Source organism: Sardina pilchardus, chromosome 10 (assembly GCF_963854185.1).
Source record: "Sardina pilchardus chromosome 10, fSarPil1.1, whole genome shotgun sequence".
In the NCBI taxonomy this organism is placed as follows: domain Eukaryota; kingdom Metazoa; phylum Chordata; class Actinopteri; order Clupeiformes; family Clupeidae; genus Sardina; species Sardina pilchardus.
The window spans coordinates 4,030,315-4,043,149 of record NC_085003.1 but is presented as its reverse complement, the minus strand read 5'-3'; positions in this window follow the sequence as shown (position 1 = coordinate 4,043,149).

Genomic DNA, 12,835 nt, shown 5'->3' with positions numbered 1-12,835 from the left:
TTGCCTGCATAATCAGTCAGGAGGGTTGACCACTCATGTGCCACTTCGGGAAGTAGCGGTACAGCTAGCCCAGCCTAACATGGGACATTACTTGTGCTCTCTTCTGACTTCAACCTGGGTACTGCAGAGGCAACTACCCAACCTAGGTGATGCAGCTGATGGGTTCCAGAGATACCATCTTTGTTTACTGAAATCTGCTTCACTGGTTTATTTTGCTTTGGTTTGGGCTGATTGCAATGTAATATCTTTACATGGCATGGTGTGACTGACATAGCCTGACGAGCCAGACCCACATCAAGATTGAATAAACGGTTGTCTTTCAAATTCCCTCTCCACGCAATAGGATAGTGCTACATCCAATCATCTTCTTGTTTTCAAGTAGCAGGATGGGGAATTCACGCTTAAGTCGCAACTTATGGTCGCAGGTCAGTCATCATTATGTTAAGCCCACCCACCAACTCTATAAAAATGGGATTGGCCCAATATAAGTTTCATTTTCCAGCTTGCAAGCCAACGGAAAGTTGCTCAACTACCATGACCAACATTTGCTGCTGCTAGGGTGCATCTAGATTTCTAGGCTATGACTGACATACTCTTAGTGTCACTAATTGTGAGAGGGGGGGGGAACTACAGTAGCCTACTTCACAGGAGCATCAGTTCTTTCGTAAACTGCCACAAAAGGGCACCCTTGCCATCAACTGTGTCCTCAGCAAAATCAGTGTTGGCAGCAAAGCAGACAAATGTTTCCCTTCTTCAGGAGAAGGTGTGCATACATGCCTTGGAAGATTTTTGTGTTCCACAGCATTGGCAAGAGCTGTTTCCACACAATTGCCCTGCTCATTCATATGACCCATCAGGTTTTTCATTTGTATCATTGTTTTTAATAGTTACCGTACTGTTTTTTTATCAGGAACTATGATATTGTATTTTAATAATAAAGGGCTAAAACCTTAATCCTCCATAAGGAATAGCTACTATTATATGTACATGTCAGGTTTGGAAGTTTGTGCAAATGAAGGCCTATTTCAGTATATTAAGCCTCATTTGCATATTCATTTGCATATTTAAACATTACATTTCAGAAAACTTGTAATACAAAAAAATCTTGTCTTAATGTAAGTGAATAACTGAGAAAGTTTTGTGGTGATACATAAAAGTTTAAAATGTTACCCTATCTACCAGTATAGCATTATACATGGCGTTTTTAATGCAATAGTACACCATTTTCAAGACCCAAAATGACTGCTTTAATGACTTCTGAAAATTGTCAAACAAAGATTTCCTGATTCTTCAGGTTCTAAGGATTCCAAAAATATATAGTTTTCATAATCCCCAAAAAAATTGAACGAATGAATTGGTCTGAACATAGGGCCCTGGACTATAACGAAAGTAATGAGCAAGTCTACCTACCGAATTCACTACAGCGTAAGGCCTAGATCGAGTCCATTTCTGTCAGAAACAACTACAAAAAGTTTCCGGGCAAATTAATGGAAGTGCAGGATTATAGGAGCCTGTTTTGTTTACCTAAGACTATTCGCAACATACTTGTATTACTTGCAGGTTTTCAGAAATGTTACGTTGGCATCTGATTAAATAGGGTAATTAAGTAGGCTAAGCTACAGTTCAGTTCATGGGCCATTACACAGAAACATTTATTTTTCTGTCCCAACACTTGTAGTCTAGTCGTAATTTCTTGAACCCAGAAATGTTGAGTAGGCCTACCCTACCCTAAAGTTTTATTGCAGAAATGTCATATAGGCCTAATGGATGGAATTTAAGGTTGCCTGAAGTGGCACTTTGGGCAATTTGCATAATTATCATAAATATAGGCAATTAAGGCAATACAGTACAGGTGAATAGGGATATCACCATGAAACTTTCTCAGTTGATTACTTATGTTAAGATGAGAAAAAAATGTATTGCATGTTTTTTTTGTGTATTTTAATGCTTAAATATGCAAATGAGGCCATATAGGATACAACTATTCCTTTAAGAGATCAGGTTGTATGCTTCAAGCTTGAGACTGAGTAGATACAGTTGATGTAGATAAGGATGTTGATTGACCAAAAGTTGAATGGGTTTTGATAGACAGTTTAATGGGTGGATGAGTGAATGGTTTGAAGAAGATGGACAGATAGAAAGTTGGATGGAATGTGCCTTAAATCCTTGTAGAATGGAGACAAAGAGATTTGTCCTATTCATTTTTGTGGTACCTGACCAGACCACTGAACAGTCTAAACGTGGCAACACGAGGGTTTGCGGGACCTGTTTGGTCAGATGAGGTGTTAAAAAAGAAGAGCATCTTATGTTTCTCCCCATCTTTTGCGCCAGTAAATCTATGCCTTGACCATGACAATTTACAGTCTAAGTTTACCACCAGGGGCTTTGTTTCTTGTACTTGCTTAACAGCAACATTGTTCAGTACTAAATTCAGTTGGGGCTTATAGAGATTAAAGGTAGGGTATGGAATTAGCTTTTTTGGGCATTTTTGCAAAATCACTTGAAATCCTATTCCTAACCCACTTACAGCCACTGAGTTGGAAGCACTGAAATGGAAATTAAACACGTCAATCGCTGCACGTCCCCTATGTTCTCCTCTTGTTGTATGTGTCACTTTCCATACAAACCAAGACAGCGAATACCTACGGAAACTCAATCACCCACGCAATAAATAAGCTATGTAGCAAGAATTACATTTTACCGTCACGGCGTGACTCGAAGAGTGTTGTAAACATGAAACCGAAACGTAACCGCTTGGAGCTACAGTGGAATAGGCGAACCAACGGGCCAGCACTAAACTCGGATATTTCAGGAGATAAACTCAAAATATCGCTCGTGCATGAATGTGCGTCCATGGAGGGAGGGACTTGAGGTTGTCTATGTTCAAAATCTGCCGGCCGTTTTGCGAATTCCGTACCCAACCTTTAATGAGTGTTTTGTTCCAAATACAATGCTCTTGTTTTGATATGTTCAGGACAAGTTTTTTTTTTTTTTTTTAACAGAGATCCATTTTAATACCTCCTGCAACCCTTTGTTGAGGACTGAGGTGATTTCATCAACTGTTTGTGCAGACATATAGAGTTGAATCATCGGCATTCACACAGGCTTCTTTACAAACAAGTGGGAGATCATTTGAAATGGAGAAGAGCAGTGGTCCTATGCGGAATCCCACAATATGTTGTGCATTTGAGAGGCTTCTGTTAAAGAGAACTTTCTGTGTCCTATTGGTTACGTAACTTTCGATCCATGCTGCAGATGGAGTAAAGCCATAACACTTAAGTTTCTTCAATAGTTATGATCAATGACATCAAAGGCAGAACTAAGTCTACTGCTTCTACAATATTCTGTTGATCAATATATTTTAACCAATCATCTGTCAGCATGAGCGCTGTAGAGGTTGAGTGTCCTTCCCTGTAAACATGCTGGTAATTGCTTGTCAAGTTGTTAGTAACATTGTATCTGATTAAATACAATTTTTTCCAGCAGTTTGCTTAGAACAGGTAACAAGCTAATCGATCGGCTATTTGAGCCAGTAAAGGCATCACAAGTATTTTTAGATAGAGGGATTACCATAGCCTCTTTCCAAATTTGAGGACACTTATTACTGTCAAGACTAAGCCCTATTCGCACGGGATTAGTATTACCTGTGGACCTCTGGTCATTTTCAAATTATCACCCCACCTCTGTGTTACTTGCAGCGCATTCGCACGGGATAAGCAAAGTCTGTAAATAACTCTATTTTCACTGACATTACACCCGGATATGTCGTATGCTAACGTCCGAAAACAACGCAGAAAGTAGAAAAGATATGCAATTGCAATGGCAATCACTGAGATGCAGATTCGCACGGGATTAGTATTATCACCGGACGTCTGTGTTTGGCGAAATACAGTAGGTAATTTGCGGCGGAATTTTCACTTTACAAATTACAGACATGGCACATTCGCACGGGACTAAGATCTCAGGCATTCTCCGCAATTATCACAAATCACCAAAGGTCCACAGGTAATACTAATCCCGTGCGAATAGGGCTTTAAGAAGATGTACAGCGTCAATAGTCCGCTACAATCTTCAATAACTTCCCATCCAGGTTATCCAGTTGAGCAGAAAGCTGATACATGTGCAAATCAGTTTAATTAGCCCTTTATGATGTCATAGTCCCAATGCAAAGTCTATGGGGGGAAATGATGAACCCAAATGGAAGAACAATAGAAAAGTGAGTTTCGCATAATATGGCCCTTTTAAGAAGGTAACACCAGTGACTTTGAGAGCTTCAATACAACATCATGAAATGATATAACATTTCAGATAAATGGAAGGGGGCTGTGGATTTAACTTGTACCTTTCTTCATAGACCCTTATTAAGTAAAGGGTCGTTCCACCTCGATTCAACAGATTTTAGAGAAACTTTCTGCTTGACCATCTCAGATTTGCCTCAAACTATAGGCTACCACCTAAAGAGCAACCATTTCAACTAACCTAGCCAAAATATTAGCTTGATTTAACATGGTACCCCCCTTCTGATTTTTTGCGCCCTCATCTAAATCTGATGCCATCAAAAATACAATATAGACACCTCTTAATCACTTTTTCAAAAGACAGCTTAAACACATCTGTAGATAGACAGTCATTTGTCAAACATTTTGTTTAGAAATTGTGTGGGGAACCAAATGTCGGCGTTTGAACAAAAAAATCCACAATTTTTCTTCTGATTTCACTGTCAGTATCAACACATACGGCTTACAAATGTCTGTGTGAAATCTATAGCAATCTTCACAGAAAATGTGAAGTCTTTAGCTAAAAAAACTTTTTGAGATAATGTGACATCTGAACTTTGCTGCGGATTTAGATGAGGGTGTAAATGTGCCCAAAATCAGAAGGGGGGTACCATGTTCAATTGTTTTTTTCTCTGGATGTATTAGGTAGGCTATATCAAGCTAATATTTTGGCTAAGTTAGTGTAAATGGTTACTCTTTAGGTGGTAAGATTATGAAGCAAATCTGAGATGGTCAAGCAGAAGGCATTTGTTGAACTGAGGCGGAATTACCCTAAAAGGAAGTCCAGTGGCATCGTTAGTATGATTGCTTGTATTTCAAAATAAGAGTTTTGTTGTGCAGTAACACCAGTGATTTGACTCCCAGGTGCATTATAAAAATAAAATAATCATGTTATTTTGATATGTTGTAGTACAGTGCATGAAAGGTGGTAGGCCTGTTCGATTAATCGTTTTCAAATTTTCGGGATTACATGTATGTATTTAGAACGATGTTAAAAATGTGAAATCGTAAAATCGATTTTTCACTTTAACTAGGGTAATTGCAGTACTTATGTTTGCAAGTGTTGATTTTTGTCTCAGAGATAAAAATTATTTGTTTTAAAGCTTTATTTATTTACAAAAGGTTACAGTTTTGCACTTCATGAATTTTGTTTTTTGTTTAATCAAGGGGATGGACACACCCCAAGATAAATCTGAAGGTGAGGTTTTCCTCTTAACCCTCTATGGCATGGTGTTGCCCTCAGGCAACGCACTCCTTTTTTGGTCATTATACCGGCCTTTCAAATTGCATTTACATTTTTTTTAAATAAAATGATACAAGACATGTCTCTGACCAATGAAATGATGGGTAGAAGTGGTTGTGGCCTTTGACCAAGGGGCGGAGCAACCCTTTCAGGAAGCAACACTGCATGGATCAGAGCGCCAACAATAGGTAAGAATATATCATGTTTTAACATGTTTAAACTGAAATAAATGTATGAACAAAAATATATGTATGTGTAGACATATTTAAAGAAGTGTATTTTGTTGTTCAAATGCATACGGAAGCCCTGAACCGCAAGTGAAGAATTTTTTTTTTGAGATGCTATCTTGTTATTTCGAGATCATATCTCGTTATTTCAAGATAATATCTCATAATTTCGAGATAATACACATATGTAAAAAAAAATAAGATTTTCTTTTTTTTTTTCCTTCAGATATTATCTCGTTATTTCGAGATAATATCTCGTAATTACGAGATACTATCTCGTTATTTCGAGATAACACACTTAGGCAAAAAAAAAAATATATATAATTATTTTTTTTACTTTCAGATATTATCTCGTTATTTCGAGATACTGTCGTTATTTTGAGATATTATCTCGTTATTTCGAGATATTATCTCGTTATTTTGAGATGTTACTTTTATCTTGAAATAACGAGATATTATCTCGAAATAACGAGATAATATCTCGAAATAACGAGATAATATGTGATGTTCCACGGCGAAATCAGTCACATTGTCCAAATTTTCAAAATCATAGTTATTATGTTTTCAGGATATATATGCACGATTCTAATGAATTGAACATCATATTACTGAAATATAAACATTCAAAGGAGTTGAGTTCATCCTGTCATGCCAAGAGAAAAACGGAGAAATTTGCCTCTGAAGTTAACCGTCGGCTCAACACTCACGAACGCTTTGTAAGGTCGCCGCTATTAAAAGATTTACGGTACTTGTATCAACGACACAGCACGCGGATGGCTTGGTTGTTGTCAATGAGTGCATTTACCGTAAATATTGGAATAGAGGGGCAAAAACGAGACACCTCTAACTTCCTGCTTCCTCTAACTTTCTCACCTCAAGAAACTCACGTTTTTAGACTAGAAAAGGTCAGTTTTTCGGCAAAATGTATTCACGGTCGTACAGTGTAGACCCCCCACTGTTTCAAAACACACACACAAAAAAATCCACTATTTTAGCACAAGTGACATAAATGGTCATTTTTCTCAGAAACGCCTGTTGCGACAAGCGACTGGTTTTGCCGAAATAACGAGATAATATCTGAAAGTAAAAAATAAATATATATATATATATATATATATATTTCTTTTGTACCTAAGTGTGTTATCTCGAAATAACGAGATAATATCTGAAGGGGGAAGAAAAAAAAAAAGAAAATCTTTTTTTTTTTTTACATGTGTATTATCTCGAAATAATGAGATATTATCTTGAAATAACGAGATATTATCTCGAAATAACAAGATAGCATCTCAATTTTTTTTTTCTTCACTTGCGGTTCAGGGCTTCTGTAGATCATTTATTTACTAAAACAGGGTTTTTTGTCCGTTGCCTCAGGGCAACAGTATGCAGTTAGACCACTTTTGTTAAGGCATTATTTGAAAGCAGTGGCTCTCATCTCTGGTCTCTTGGACCCCCTATCCTGCATGTTTCAAATGTCCCCCTGCTCAAAAACACCTGATACAAATTATCAGCTTATTATTGGGAGCATTGAGTGATGATGGCTATAGTTGAGAAATACAATGAACTTGCCCATTTGTGTTCCCATTTGTGCGTGTCTAGAGGTTGAAGTAAGCGGTGTGTGTGTGTGTGTATGTGTGTGTGTGTGGGCGTGTGCGTGTGCGTGTGCGTGTGCGTGGTGGTTATAGTAAGCTATTTGTCACTTTGTAATTGAATACTTTCTATTGTCGTTTAAAGGAGATGGCCCTGTTGAAGGTGAAGACGCTGATGATATGACGAGGATGTTCCATACTTATCCTGTTGTTTGTTCAAATATACACAGGAGAGATGTTAATTTCAAACAAATCATCCTTTGTGGCCAGAAAACACTAATAAAACAGCCTTCAAGAACATTTCACTGGGGTTATCAAGCTCTGGCTTTATGATCTATCAGCAATATTACACGACAATCCTCAAGAACTTGATGCAGGCACCCACAAATACCAACAAATAGAGTACCTTGTTTTCTCAATACCTTGATGCAGGCACCCACAAATACCAACAATACATTTTTCAGTAATTCCTCTTTGTTTCTGTGGCCATTTATGATCCAATCATCAACATACCCAACCGACACGCAAGCCCTACTACTCCATATTCAGGTTACAAGAAGACCCCAAGTAGTCTTTGAGTTGGAGAACACCTCACAAAGACTAAAACTAAATTCAGACATAAAATATAGTGTAAATCAAGCACATATAGATTAAAAAACACATGCACATTCACACACAGACAGTCGATTGACGTTGATTGTTGAATTAAATGTTGAGTGTGAAAATGAACTTATCTTTTCTGTAAACTAATTAAATGTTGAGTGTGAGAATGAACTTGTCTTTTCTATAAACTAACATTAAATAAAAAAATTTGAAATTAACTTTTTGCATAACTTGCTTGTTTCGTCCCAATTTCAATGCAAAACTACATAGAGAAAACCTTGACGTTTTACTACCCTTATTGCACATTGTTGCCCTGAGGCAACGTACTGATTTCTGGTTTGGGGGGGTCGGGGTGTCCATTTTTTTTATATATATGTCATCGGGGACCCACAAGCTCTCCAAATGTGGGGCAAAACATTTTTTAAGACCAACTGAAAATGAAACCGGGCGATTTTTCTAGGCTGATTTGACATGGAACTACAGTGCAGGGGCGCAGATGGGGGGGGGGGGGGGGGGGGGGGGGGGGATGTGATTGGCCTCGATCTGTCCCCCCCACTTGCAGGGCAAAAAAATAAAAAATAAAATAAAATAACACACCCATTCTTCTTTGCTACATTGCTCCGCTATTATTAGTCACAGCGAGATGAGACATGTATTGCACGAAAGAGCAGAACCGGAGCTTTCCAATGATACCAGACACTTGTCTGTAATCAAGTAAGAACATTTAAAAAAAATCATGAAATTAACCGAGCCCGAGCCCGTCGGACGCAAAGTGCGTCAAAAAACACACCCATTCTTCTTTGTTACATTGCTCCGCTATTATTAGTCACAGCGAGATGAGACCTATATTGCACGAAAGAGCAGAACCGGGGCTTTCCAACGAGACAAAACTCTTGTCTGTACGATCAAGTATGAAAATAAAATAAAATCATGAAGTTAAATCAAAGTATGTCATATTTACAGTCTATATTGCTCTGCATTCACCCAAGCTTCCAGAACTCTTGCTTAAATTACACGCGAACCCGGCATCACACAGACATAACACGCATATCAAATGAAAGAGGAGAAACAGAGTTTTCCATTGATACCAAATACATCGATCCTTTTGTATTATAAAAACAGACGAAGTGACAAACAAATAACTAGAAATGCAATTCCAAGGAATTACCAGTGCATGAAAATGCAAAAATAGATAGATAATGTAGATATGGTTACTAAGGTGTAGCTAGGGTAAACATGGTGGTTGCATAGTTTACAGAGAGTTGATAGTGTGAAGGTAGACAGTTTAAAGCTGAAACATTCCAGTTCTAACTTAACTAATGATTTCTATTCATGTTAAAATGTTAACTATGGTAACAATGATAACCAGGTTGATTGGTTAACTTAGCTACTGATTTCATGCAGTTATGGTAAAAATGTTAACTATGCTAACTATGCTCACAGTTCTAACCAGGTTGATTAGCTAACTTAGCTAATGATTTCTAGCAGTTATGCTAAAAATGCTAACTATGCTAGCAATGCTAACTATGGTAACAATGCTAACTTAAACTAACATTGCTAACCAAGTTGATTAGCTAACTTAACTGATGATTTCTAGCAATAATGTTAAAAATGCTAACTATGCTAACAATGTTAAAAATGCTAACAATGCTAACCAGGTTGATTAGCTAACTTAGTTGATGATTTTTTGCAGTTATGCTAAAAATGCTAACTATGCTAAACATGCTAACCAGGTTGATTAGCTAACTTAGCCAATCATTTCTAGCAGTTATGCTAAAAATGCTAACTATGCTAACCATGCTAACTAGCTAGTGAGGACTTTTATTTTTAAACATTTGTTGCAAGGGTATCCATTGTGGCCACTATCAGGAAACAAGAAGTTACTGCAGTATAATCATGTTGGTTGCTATGGAAACGGTCATAAACACTTAATTTTAATGGTTGCTATGTTGGTTGCTAGGTACATGGAGGTTTCATGTAGTTGACTGGAGGCATAGTAGATGATAACTGACAGTTGGAATGGTTGAACAGTTCAATAGTTGAGTAGTTTCAATGGTTAAATGATTTAATAGTGTATTATTGCATTGAGGACTTTTATTTTGAAACAGTTGTGGACAGAGGAAACAGTTTAACAGGATATGTGTAGTCTTCTGAGAGACTGTATGCTTAAATCCAGAGAAACTGACAGTTGGTGCCCAGGTGGCCGGCCACCTGGCGTAAGATTCTAATTGCTGCCGTGATGTCATAATGAGCAATGTTAAGTCTATGGGGGAAATTGTAATAGTTTTTAACTAATAGTTTAAAAAGTATAAAAGTTACAAAGTTGAAAAATACAAAGCCCACATCGCATAAGTAAGACCTACGCGACAAAATTTGAATGGAGTTTCTACGTTAAGCGGTTGAAGCTGAATAGCGTGCGTTAGAAGAAGAATAATAACTAGAAATGCAATTCCAAGGAATTACCAGTGCATGAAAATGCAAAAAAAATGTATAAATAGATAATGTAGATATGGTTACTAAGGTGTAGCTAGGGTAAACATGGTGGTTGCATAGTTTAAAGAGAGTTGATAGTGTTAAGGTAGACATTTTAAAGCTTAAACATTCCTGTTCTAACTTAACTAATGATTTCTAATAGGTATTCTAAAAGTTAACTATGCTAACAATGATAACCAGGTTGATTGGTTTACTTGGCTAATGATTTCTAACAGTTATTGTAAAAATGTTAGCTATGTTAACAATGCTAACCAGGTTGATAAGCTAATTTAGGTGATGATTTCTAACAGTAATGCTAAAAATGCTAATTATGCTAACAATGCTAACCACTTTGATTAGCTAACTTAGCTAATCATTTTTAGCAGTTATGCTAAAAATGCTAACTATGCTAACAATACTAACTATGCTAACTAGCTAACTTGCTACTGGGGACTTTTATTTTGAAACATTTGTTGATAGGGTATCCATGGCTGCCACTATCAGGAATAAAGAAGTTACTGTAGTAAAATCATGTTGGTTGCTATGGAAACGGTCATAAACGCTTAATTTTGATGGTTGCTATGTTGGTTGCTAGGTACATGGAGGTCTCATGTAGTTGACTGGAGGCATAGTTGATGATAACTGACAGTTGGAATGGTTGAACAGTTAAATAGTTGAGTAGTTTCAATGTTTAAATGATTTAATAGTGTATTATTGCAGTGAAGACTTTTATTTTGAAACGGTTGTGGAAAGACGAAACAGGTTAACAGGATATGTAGTCTTCACAGAGAGATTGTATGCTTAAAGCTTGAGAGAGACAGAGCTGCTGCAGGTGAGGCTGGCCACCTGGCATAACATTCTAATTGCCCTACTATGATGTCATAATCCAATGTTAAGTCTATGGGGAAATTTTAATAGTTTTTATTTAATAGTTCAAAAAGTATAAAAGTTACCAAGTTGAAAAATACATAGCACGGGTGTCCTAAGCAAGACCTACGCAGCAAAGTTTGAATGAAGTTTCTACGTCAAACGGTTGAAGCTGCATTAAATACGTTAGAAGAAGAAGAATAAGAAGAAGAAGCCTAGGAAGAACAGTACAGTGCATTTTCATGCACTGTAATAATAATAAGAAGAAGAAGACCGAGGAAGAACAGTACAGTGCATTTTCATGCACTGTAATAATGTCATATAGCTTCATATAGCTTCGGCTACCATTACTCTCGTTTGATTTACTCGTAAAACTGCCATCAGAGAGATATGGCACGCATATCAGATGAAAGAGGAGAGCTAGAGCTCCACAGATACCAAATACAATATTCTAGGCCATAAAACAGACGAAGTGACAGCAAAATAATAAGTTCATTTAGCTCCACTTACCCCATGTTTTTGTGTGGCATAATAGCCTATGTTCATAATCCAACGTTATCATGTGTTTCTCTATGGCAAGTCACGTTCATAATACGGTTTTGAGATCCTAGCAAACTCCTGTATGGTATCCAATTCAAGACTCATATTGCATCCAAATTTGTTTGACAAATAAACACTTTTTTGCCTTTACTTTGTTCATTTCAATGCAGTAAAAAATATTATAGAGAATCATCATCTGTGCACATCATGTGTGCTACCACGCAAACAAGTCAGGTCAGATCAGCTAGTGTCACAAATATGGAGCGCAAAAAGTGTCAAAAAGTCATTTTTCATCACTAAATAAAAATTGCCAATTATTTCTGTAAGGCACACACCACATATTTTTGCAAATTGCTTATCCCCAAAGAATCCCTCCACCATGGTTCTTATATTGCCATTTCCAGGGCAGTCAGGCCTACACAAACATGAAAGCCATGCCAAGCTGCCAGCTTGCTGTGGTGAGATACACATCAAAATGTAAGAATTTGTATAGTATGCTTTTTGAATTTTTCAAAATCAAATCAATGCAAGTATTAATGCATGTTGTATATGTGTATTGTGTATTGTATATTGTATATTGTATATGTGTAGGCCTATATTGTATTGTGCATGTGCACTTACAATGTGGAATAAGTGGAAGTGAATTCTTTTCATTTTAAAATGTAATGTAATATATATATAAATATATATTTTTATTTAATTTTAATGTTATTATTGCGGCGTGCCGGGGTGTGTGTGTGTGTGTGTGGGGGGGGGGGGGTTGTGTAACAGCTGTCCCCCCCAGTTCAAAAATACTATCTGCGCCCCTGCTACAGTGATATCACGCACTACTACTGCTTGCTGCTTATGGGGACTATTTTCAGATATCACTGCGACCATGGTACGTTTGCAACTTCCCTTGATTATTACGCCAGATGAGAGTGTAGAATTGTAGATAAAGTGTTCCTCCCAGAGTCCCATCACTAAGCATATTCGAGGGTGCAAAACAACTTAATCCATATTGACAACTACCACACCTCT